Below are 11,224 nucleotides of genomic sequence, written 5' to 3'. Positions count from 1 at the left end.
TAACCCAAAGCAGTGATAATGAGAGACTTCCTATGTTAACCCAAAGCAATGATAATGTGAGACTTCCTATGTTAACACAAAACAGTGATAATGTGAGACTTCTTATCTTAACCCACAGCAGTGATAATGTGAGACTTCCTATGTTAACCCACAGCAGTGATAATGTGAGACTTCCTATGTTAACCCAAAGCAGTGATAATGTGAGACTTCCTATGTTAACCCAAAGCAGTGATAATGTGAGACTTCCTGTGTTAACCCACAGCAGTGATAATGTGAGACTTACTATGTTAACCCAAAAATGTGATAATATGAGACTTCCTATGTTAACCCAAAGCAGTGATAATGTGAGACCTCCTATGTTAACACAAAGCAGTGATAATGTGAGACTTCCTATGTTAACCCACAGCAGTGAAAATGTGAGACTTCCTATGTTAACCCACAGCAGTGATAATGTGAGACTTCCTATGTTAACCCAAAGTGATAATGTGAGACTTCCTATGTTAACCCAAAGCAATGATAATGTGAGACTTCCTATGTTAACCCAAAACAGTGATAATGTGAGACTTCCTATGTTAACCCAAAGCAGTGATAATGTGAGACCTCCTATGTTAACCCAAAGCAGTGATAATGAGAGACTTCCTATGTTAACCCAAAGTGATAATGTGAGACTTCCTATGTTAACCCAAAGCAATGATAATGTGAGATTTCCTATGTTAACCCAAAACAGTCATAATGTGAGACTTCCTATGTTAACCCAAAGCAGTGATAATGAGAGACTTCCTATGTTAACCCAAAGTGATAATGTGAGACTTTCTATGTTAACGCAAAGCAATGATAATGTGAGACTTCCTATGTTAACCCACAGCAGTGATAATGTGAGACTTCCTATGTTAACCCAAAGCAGTGATAATCCTATGTTAACCCAAAGCAGTGATAATGTGAGACTTCCTATGTTAACCCATAGCAGTGATAATGTGAGACTTCCTATGTTAACCCACAGCAGTGATAATGTGAGACTTCCTATGTTAACCCAAAGCAGTGATAATGTGAGACTTCCTATATTAACCCAAAGCAGTGATAATGTGAGACTTCCTATGTTAACCCACAGCAGTGATAATGTGAGACTTCCTATGTTAACCCACAGCAGTGATAATGTGAGACTTCCTATGTTAACCCAAAACAGTGATAATGTGAGACTTCCTATGTTAACCCAAAGCAGTGATAATGTGAGACCTCCTATGTTAACACAAAGCAGTGATAATGTGAGACTTCCTATGTTAACCCACAGCAGTGAAAATGTGAGACTTCCTATGTTAACCCAAAGCAGTGATAATGTGAGACCTCCTATGTTAACACAAAGCAGTGATAATGTGAGACTTCCTATGTTAACCCACAGCAGTGAAAATGTGAGACTTCCTATGTTAACCCACAGCAGTGATAATGTGAGACTTCCTATGTTAACCCAAAGCAGTGATAATCCTATGTTAACCCAAAGCAGTGATAATGTGAGACTTCCTATGTTAACCCAAAGCAGTGATAATGAGAGACTTCCTATGTTAACCCAAAGTGATAATGTGAGACTTCCTATGTTAACCCAAAGCAATGATAATGTGAGACTTCCTATGTTAACCCAAAACAGTGATAATGTGAGACTTCCTATGTTAACCCAAAGCAGTGATAATGTGAGACCTCCTATGTTAACCCAAAGCAGTGATAATGAGAGACTTCCTATGTTAACCCAAAGTGATAATGTGAGACTTCCTATGTTAACCCAAAGCAATGATAATGTGAGATTTCCTATGTTAACCCAAAACAGTCATAATGTGAGACTTCCTATGTTAACCCAAAGCAGTGATAATGAGAGACTTCCTATGTTAACCCAAAGTGATAATGTGAGACTTTCTATGTTAACGCAAAGCAATGATAATGTGAGACTTCCTATGTTAACCCACAGCAGTGATAATGTGAGACTTCCTATGTTAACCCAAAGCAGTGATAATCCTATGTTAACCCAAAGCAGTGATAATGTGAGACTTCCTATGTTAACCCATAGCAGTGATAATGTGAGACTTCCTATGTTAACCCACAGCAGTGATAATGTGAGACTTCCTATGTTAACCCAAAGCAGTGATAATGTGAGACTTCCTATGTTAACCCAAAGCAGTGATAATGTGAGACTTCCTATGTTAACCCACAGCAGTGATAATGTGAGACTTCCTATGTTAACCCACAGCAGTGATAATGTGAGACTTCCTATGTTAACCCAATACAGTGATAATGTGAGACTTCCTATGTTAACCAAAAGCAGTGATAATGTGAGACCTCCTATGTTAAGCCACAGCAGTGATAATGTGAGACTTCCTATGTTAACCCAAAGCAATGATAATGTGAGACTTCCTATGTTAACCCAAAACAGTGATAATGTGAGACTTCCTATGTTAACCCAAAGCAATGATAAAGTGAGACTTCCTATGTTAACCCAAAACAGTGATAATGTGAGACTTCCTATGTTAACCCAAAGCAGTGATAACGTGAGACTTCCTATGTTAACACAAAACAGTGATAACGTGATACTTCCTATGTTAACCCAAAGCAATGATAATGTGAGACTTCCTATGTTAACCCACAGCAGTGATAATGTGAGACTTCCTATGTTAACACAAAGCAGTGATAATGTGAGACCTCCTATGTTAACCCAAAACAGTGATAATGTGAGACTTCCTATGTTAACCCAAAGCAGTGATAATGGGAGACCTCCTATGTTAACCCACAGCAGTGATAATGTGAGACTTCCTATGTTAACCCAAAGCAATGATAATGTGAGACTTCCTATGTTAACCCAAAACAGTGATAATGTGAAACTTCCTATGTTAACCCAAAGCAGTGATAATGTGAGACTTCCTATGTTAACCCACAGCAGTGATAATGTGAGACTTCCTATGTTAACCCACAGCAGTGATAATGTCAGACTTCCTATGTTAACCCAAAGCAGTGATAATCCTATGTTAACCCAAAGCAGTGATAATGTGAGACTTCCTATGTTAACCCAAAGTAGTGATAATGAGAGACTTCCTATGTTAACCCAAAGCAATGATAATGTGAGACTTCCTATGTTAACACAAAACAGTGATAATGTGAGACTTCTTATGTTAACCCACAGCAGTGATAATGTGAGACTTCCTATGTTAACCCACAGAAGTGATAATGTGAGACTTCCTATGTTAACCCACAGCAGTGATAATGTGAGACTTCCTATGTTAACCCACAGCAGTGATAATGTGAGACTTCCTATGTTAACCCACAGCAGTGATAATGTGAGACTTCCTATGTTAACCCAAAGCAGTGATAATCCTATGTTAACCCAAAGCAGTGATAATGTGAGACTTCCTATGTTAACCCAAAGCAGTGATAATGTGAGACTTCCTATGTTAACCCACAGCAGTGATAATGTGAGACTTCCTATGTTAACCCAAAGCAGTGATAAACCTATGTTAACCCAAAGCAGTGATAATTTGAGACTTCCTATGTTAACCCAAAGCAGTGATAATGAGAGACTTCCTATGTTAACCCAAAGTGATAATGTGAGACTTCCTATGTTAACCCAAAGCAATGATAATGTGAGACTTCCTATGTTAACCCAAAACAGTGATAATGTGAGACTTCCTATGTTAACCCAAAGCAGTGATAATGTGAGACCTCCTATGTTAACCCAAAGCAGTGATAATGAGAGACTTCCTATGTTAACCCAAAGTGATAATGTGAGACTTCCTATGTTAACCCAAAGCAATGATAATGTGAGATTTCCTATGTTAACCCAAAACAGTGATAATGTGAGACTTCCTATGTTAACCCAAAGCAGTGATAATGAGAGACTTCCTATGTTTACCCAAAGTGATAATGTGAGACTTCCTATGTTAACCCAAAGCAATGATAATGTGAGACTCCCTATGTTAACCCAAAACAGTGATAATGTGAGACTTCCTATGTTAACCCACAGCAGTGATAATGTGAGATCTCCTATGTTAACCCAAAGCAGTGATAATGTGAGACTTCCTATGTTAACCCACAGTAGTGATAATGTGAGATCTCCTATGTTAACCCAAAGCAATGATAATGTGAGACTTCCTGTTAACCCAAAACAGTGATAATATGAGACTTCCTATGTTAACCTACAGCAGTGATAATGTGAGACTTCCTATGTTAACCCAAAGCAGTGATAAAATTATGTTAACCCAAAGCAGTGATAATTTGAGACTTCCTATGTTAACCCAAAGCAGTGATAATGAGAGACTTCCTATGTTAACCCAAAGTGATAATGTGAGACTTCCTATGTTAACCCAAAGCAATGATAATGTGAGACTTCCTATGTTAACCCAAAACAGTGATAATGTGAGACTTCCTATGTTAACCCAAAGCAGTGATAATGTGAGACCTCCTATGTTAACCCAAAGCAGTGATAATGAGAGACTTCCTATGCTAACCCACAGCAGTGATAATGTGAGACTTCCTATGTTAACCCAAAGCAGTGATAATGTGAGACTTCCTATGTTAACCCAAAGCAATGATAATGTGAGACTTCCTATGTTAACCCACAGCAGTGATAATGTGAGACTTCCTATGTTAACCCAAAGCAGTGATAAACCTATGTTAACCCAAAGCAGTGATAATTTGAGACTTCCTATGTTAACCCAAAGCAGTGATAATGAGAGACTTCCTATGTTAACCCAAAACAGTGATAATGTGAGACTTCCTATGTTAACCCAAAACAGTGATAATGTGAGACTTCCTATGTTAACCCAAAACAGTGATAATGTGAGACTTCCTATGTTAACCCAAAGCAGTGATAATGTGAGACCTCCTATGTTAACCCAAAGCAGTGATAATGAGAGACTTCCTATGTTAACCCAAAGTGATAATGTGAGACTTCCTATGTTAACCCAAAGCAATGATAATGTGAGATTTCCTATGTTGACCCAAAACAGTGATAATGTGAGACTTCCTATGTTAACCCAAAGCCGTGATAATGAGAGACTTCCTATGTTTACCCAAAGTGATAATGTGAGACTTCCTATGTTAACCCAAAGCAATGATAATGTGAGACTCCCTATGTTAACCCAAAACAGTGATAATGTGAGACTTCCTATGTTAACCCAAAAGAGAAAAATTGTGAGACTTCCTATGTTAACCCAAAGCAGTGATAATGTGAGATCTCCTATGTTAACCCAAAGCAATGATAATGTGAGACTTCCTATGTTAACCCAAAACAGTGATAATGTGAGACTTCCTATGTTAACCTACAGCAGTGATAATGTGAGACTTCCAATGTTAACCCAAAGCAGTGATAATGAGAGACTTCCTATGTTTACCCAAAGTGATAATGTGAGACTTCCTATGTTAACCCACAGCAGTGATAATGTGAGACTTCCTATGTTAACCCACAGCAGTGATAATGTGAGACTTCCTATGTTAAACCAAAGCAGTGATAATCCTATGTTAAACCAAAGCAGTGATAATGTGAGACTTCCTATGTTAACCCAAAGCAGTGATAATCCAATGTTATTCCAAAACAGTGATAATGTGAGACTTCCTATGTTAACCCACAGCAGTGATAATGTGAGATCTCCTATGTTAACCCAAAGCAGTGATAATGTGAGACTTCCTATGTTAACCCACAGCAGTGATAATGTGAGATCTATGTTAACCCAAAGCAATGATAATGTGAGACTTCCTATGTTAACCCAAAACAGTGATAATGTGAGACTTCCTATGTTAACCTACAGCAGTGATAATGTGAGACTTCCTATGTTAACCCAAAGCAGTGATAACGTGAGACTTCCTATGTTAACCCACAGCAGTGATAATGTGAGACTTCCTATGTTAACCCAAAGCAGTGATAATCCTATGTTAACCGAAAGCAGTGATAATGTGAGACTTCCTATGTTAACCCAAAAGAGTGATAATGTGAGACTTCCTATGTTAACCCAAAGCAGTGATAATGTGAGATCTCCTATGTTAACCCAAAGCAATGATAATGTGAGACTTCCTATGTTAACCCAAAACAGTGATAATGTGAGACTTCCTATGTTAACCTACAGCAGTGATAATGTGAGACTTCCTATGTTAACCCAAAGCAGTGATAATGTGAGACTTCCTATGTTAACCCACAGCAGTGATAATGTGAGACTTCCTATGTTAACCCAAAGCAGTGATAATCCTATGTTAACCGAAAGCAGTGATAATGTGAGACTTCCTATGTTAACCCAAAAGAGTGATAATGTGAGACTTCCTATGTTAACCCAAAGCAGTGATAATGTGAGACTTCCTATGTTAACACAAAACAGTGATAATGTGATACTTCCTATGTTAACCCAAAGCAATGATAATGTGAGACTTCCTATGTTAACCCACAGCAGTGATAATGTGAGACTTCCTATGTTAACCCACAGCAGTGATAATGTGAGACTTCCTATGTTAACACAAAGCAGTGATAATGTGAGACCTCCTATATTAACCCAAAACAGTGATAATGTGAGACTTCCTATGTTAACCCAAAGCAGTGATAATGTGAGACCTCCTATGTTAACCCACAGCAGTGATAATGTGAGACTTCCTATGTTAACCCAAAGCAATGATAATGTGAGACTTCCTATGTTAACCCAAAACAGTGATAATGTGAAACTTCCTATGTTAACCCAAAGCAGTGATAATGTGAGACTTCCTATGTTAACCCACAGCAGTGATAATGTGAGACTTCCTATGTTAACCCACAGCAGTGATAATGTCAGACTTCCTATGTTAACCCAAAGCAGTGATAATCCTATGTTAACCCAAAGCAGTGATAATGTGAGATTTCCTATGTTAACCCAAAGCAGTGATAATCCTATGTTAACCCAAAGCAATGATAATGTGAGACTTCCTATGTTAACACAAAACAGTGATAATGTGAGACTTCTTATGTTAACCCACAGCAGTGATAATGTGAGACTTCCTATGTTAACCCAAAGCAGTGATAATCCTATGTTAACCCAAAGCAGTGATAATGTGAGACTTCCTATGTTAACCCAAAGCAGTGATAATGTGAGACTTCCTATGTTAACCCACAGCAGTGATAATGTGAGACTTCCTATGTTAACCCAAAGCAGTGATAATCCTATGTTAACCCAAAGCAGTGATAATGTGAGACTTCCTATGTTAACTCAAAGCAGTGATAATGTGAGACTTCCTATGTTAACCCACAGCAGTGATAATGTGAGACTTCCTATGTTAACCCAAAGCAGTGATAAACCTATGTTAACCCAAAGCAGTGATAATTTGAGACTTCCTATGTTAACCCAAAGCAGTGATAATGAGAGACTTCCTATGTTAACCCAAAGTGATAATGTGAGACTTGCTATGTTAACCCAAAGCAATGATAATGTGAGACTTCCTATGTTAACCCAAAACAGTGATAATGTGAGACTTCCTATGTTAACCCAAAGCAGTGATAATGTGAGACCTCCTATGTTAACCCTAAGCAGTGATAATGAGAGACTTCCTATGTTTACCCAAAGTGATAATGTGAGACTTCCTATGTTAACCCAAAGCAATGATAATGTGAGACTCCCTATGTTAACCCAAAACAGTGATAATGTGAGACTTCCTATGTTAACCCACAGCAGTGATAATGTGAGATCTCCTATGTTAACCCAAAGCAGTGATAATGTGAGACTTCCTATGTTAACCCACAGCAGTGATAATGTGAGATCTCCTATGTTAACCCAAAGCAATGATAATGTGAGACTTCCTATGTTAACCCAAAACAGTGATAATGTGAGACTTCCTATGTTAACCTACAGCAGTGATAATGTGAGACTTCCTATGTTAACCCAAAGCAGTGATAATCCTATGTTAACCCAAAGCAGTGATAATTTGAGACTTCCTATGTTAACCCAAAGCAGTGATAATGAGAGACTTCCTATGTTAACCCAAAGTGATAATGTGAGACTTCCTATGTTAACCCAAAGCAATGATAATGTGAGACTTCCTATGTTAACCCAAAACAGTGATAATGTGAGACTTCCTATGTTAACCCACAGCAGTGATAATGTGAGACTTCCTATGTTAAACCAAAGCAGTGATAATGTGAGACTTCCTATGTTAACCCAAAGCAGTGATAATCCTATGTTAACCCAAAACAGTGATAATGTGAGACTTCCTATGTTAACCCACAGCAGTGATAATGTGAGATCGCCTATGTTAACCCAAAGCAGTGATAATGTGAGACTTCCTATGTTAACCCACAGCAGTGATAATGTGAGATCTCCTATGTTAACCCAAAGCAATGATAATGTGAGACTTCCTATGTTAACCCAAAACAGTGATAATGTGAGACTTCCTATGTTAACCTACAGCAGTGATAATGTGAGACTTCCTATGTTAACCCAAAGCAGTGATAATGTGAGACTTCCTATGTTAACCCACAGCAGTGATAATGTGAGACTTCCTATGTTAACCCAAAGCAGTGATAATCCTATGTTAACCGAAAGCAGTGATAATGTGAGACTTCCTATGTTAACCCAAAAGAGTGATAATGTGAGACTTCCTATGTTAACCCAAAGCAGTGATAATGTGAGACTTCCTATGTTAACCCAAAGCAGTGATAATGTGAGACTTCCTATGTTAACCCAAAGCAGTGATAATGTGAGACTTCCTATGTTAACCCACATCAGTGATAATGTGAGACTTCCTATGTTAACCCACAGCAGTGATAATGTGAGACTTCCTATGTTAACCCAAAACAGTGATAATGTGAGACTTCCTATGTTAACCCAAAGCAGTGATAATGTGAGACCTCCTATGTTAGGCCACAGCAGTGATAATGTGAGACTTCCTATGTTAACCCAAAGCAATGATAATGTGAGACTTCCTATGTTAACCCAAAACAGTGATAATGTGAGACTCCCTATGTTAACCCAAAGCAATGATAATGTGAGACTTCCTATGTTAACCCACAGCAGTGATAATGTGAGACTTCCTATGTTAACCCAAAGCAATGATAATGTGAGACTTCCTATGTTAACCCAAAACAGTGATAATGTGAGACTTCCTATGTTAACCCAAAGCAGTGATAATATGAGATCTCCTATGTTAACACAAAGCAGTGATAATGTGAGACTTCCTATGTTAACCCACAGCAGTGATAATGTGAGACTTCCTATGTTAACCCACAGCAATGATAATGTGAGACTTCCTATGTTAACCCACAGCAGTGATAATGTGAGACTTCCTATGTTAACCCACAGCAGTGATAATGTGAGACTTCCTATGTTAACCCAAAGCAGTGATAATCCTATGTTAACCCAAAGCAGTGATAATGTGAGACTTCCTATGTTAACCCAAAGCAGTGATAATGAGAGACTTCCTATGTTAACCCAAAGCAATGATAATGTGAGACTACCTAGGTTAACACAAAACAGTGATAATGTGAGACTTCCTATGTTAACCCACAGCAGTGATAATGTGAGACTTCCTATGTTAACCCAAAGCAGTGATAATGTGAGACTTCCTATGTTAACCCACAGCAGTGATAATGTGAGACTTCCTATGTTAACCCAAAGCAGTGATAATCCTATGTTAACCCAAAGCAGTGATAATGTGAGACTTCCTATGTTAACCCAAAGCAGTGATAATGTGAGACTTCCTATGTTAACCCACAGCAGTGATAATGTGAGACTTCTTATGTTAACCCAAAGCAGTGATAATCCTATTTTAACCCAAAGCAGTGATAATGTGAGACTTCCTATGTTAACCCAAAGCAGTGATAATATGAGACTTCCTATGTTAACCCAAAGCAGTGATAATGTGAGACTTCCTGTGTTAACCCACAGCAGTGATAATGTGAGACTTCCTATGTTAACCCAAAACAGTGATAATATGAGACTTCCTATGTTAACCCAAAGCAGTGATAATGTGAGACCTCCTATGTTAACACAAAGCAGTGATAATGTGAGACTTCCTATGTTAACCCACAGCAGTGATAATGTGAGACTTCCTATGTTAACCCACAGCAGTGATATTGTGAGACTTCCTATGTTAACCCACAGCAGTGATAATGTGAGACTTCCTATGTTAACCCACAGCAGTGATAATGTGAGACTTCCTATGTTAAACCAAAGCAGTGATAATCCTATGTTAAACCAAAGCAGTGATAATGTGAGACTTCCTATGTTAACGCAAAGCAGTGATAATGAGAGTTCCTATGTTAACCCAAAGTGATAATGTGAGACTTCCTATGTTAACCCAAAGCAATGATAATGTGAGACTTCCTATGTTAACCCAAAACAGTGATAATGTGAGACTTCCTATGTTAACCCACAGCAGTGATAATGTGAGACTTCCTATGTTAACCCACAGCAGTGATAATGTGAGACTTCCTATGTTAACCCAAAGCAGTGATAATCCTATGTTAACCCAAAGCAGTGATAATGTGAGACTTCCTATGTTAACCCACAGCAGTGATAATGTGAGACTTCCTATGTTAACCCAAAGCAGTGATAATCCTATGTTAACCCAAAGCAGTGATAATGTGAGACTTCCTATGTTAACCCAAAGCAGTGATAATGTGAGACTTCCTATGTTAACCCACAGCAGTGATAATGTGAGACTTCCTATGTTAACCCACAGCAGTGATAATCCTATGTTAACCCAAAGCAGTGATAATGTGAGACTTCCTATGTTAACCCAAAGCAGTGATAAACCTATGTTAACCCAAAGCAGTGATAATTTGAGACTTCCTATGTTAACCCAAAGCAGTGATAATGAGAGACTTCCTATGTTAACCCAAAGCAATGATAATGTGAGACTTCCTATGTTAACCCACAGCAGTGATAATGTGAGACTTCCTATGTTAACCCACAGCAGTGATAATGTGAGACTTCCTATGTTAACCCACAGCAGTGATAATGTGAGACTTCCTATGTTAACCCACAGCAGTGATAATGTGAGACTTCCTATGTTAAACCAAATCAGTGATAATCCTATGTTAAACCAAAGCAGTGATAATGTGAGACTTCCTATTTTAACGCAAAGCAGTGATAATGAGAGACTTCCTATGTTAACCCAAAGTGATAATGTGAGACTTCCTATGTTAACCCAAAGCAATGATAATGTGAGACTTCCTATGTTAACCCAAAACAGTGATAATGTGAGACTTCCTATGTTAACCCACAGCAGTGATAATGTGAGA

The sequence above is a fragment of the Stegodyphus dumicola genome, chromosome 1 (genome assembly GCF_044657685.1).
Source record: "Stegodyphus dumicola isolate Sdum_Otavi_A_Nest chromosome 1, ASM4465768v1".
NCBI classification, from domain to species: Eukaryota; Metazoa; Arthropoda; class Arachnida; order Araneae; family Eresidae; genus Stegodyphus; species Stegodyphus dumicola.
This window is presented reverse-complemented; position numbering follows the sequence as displayed.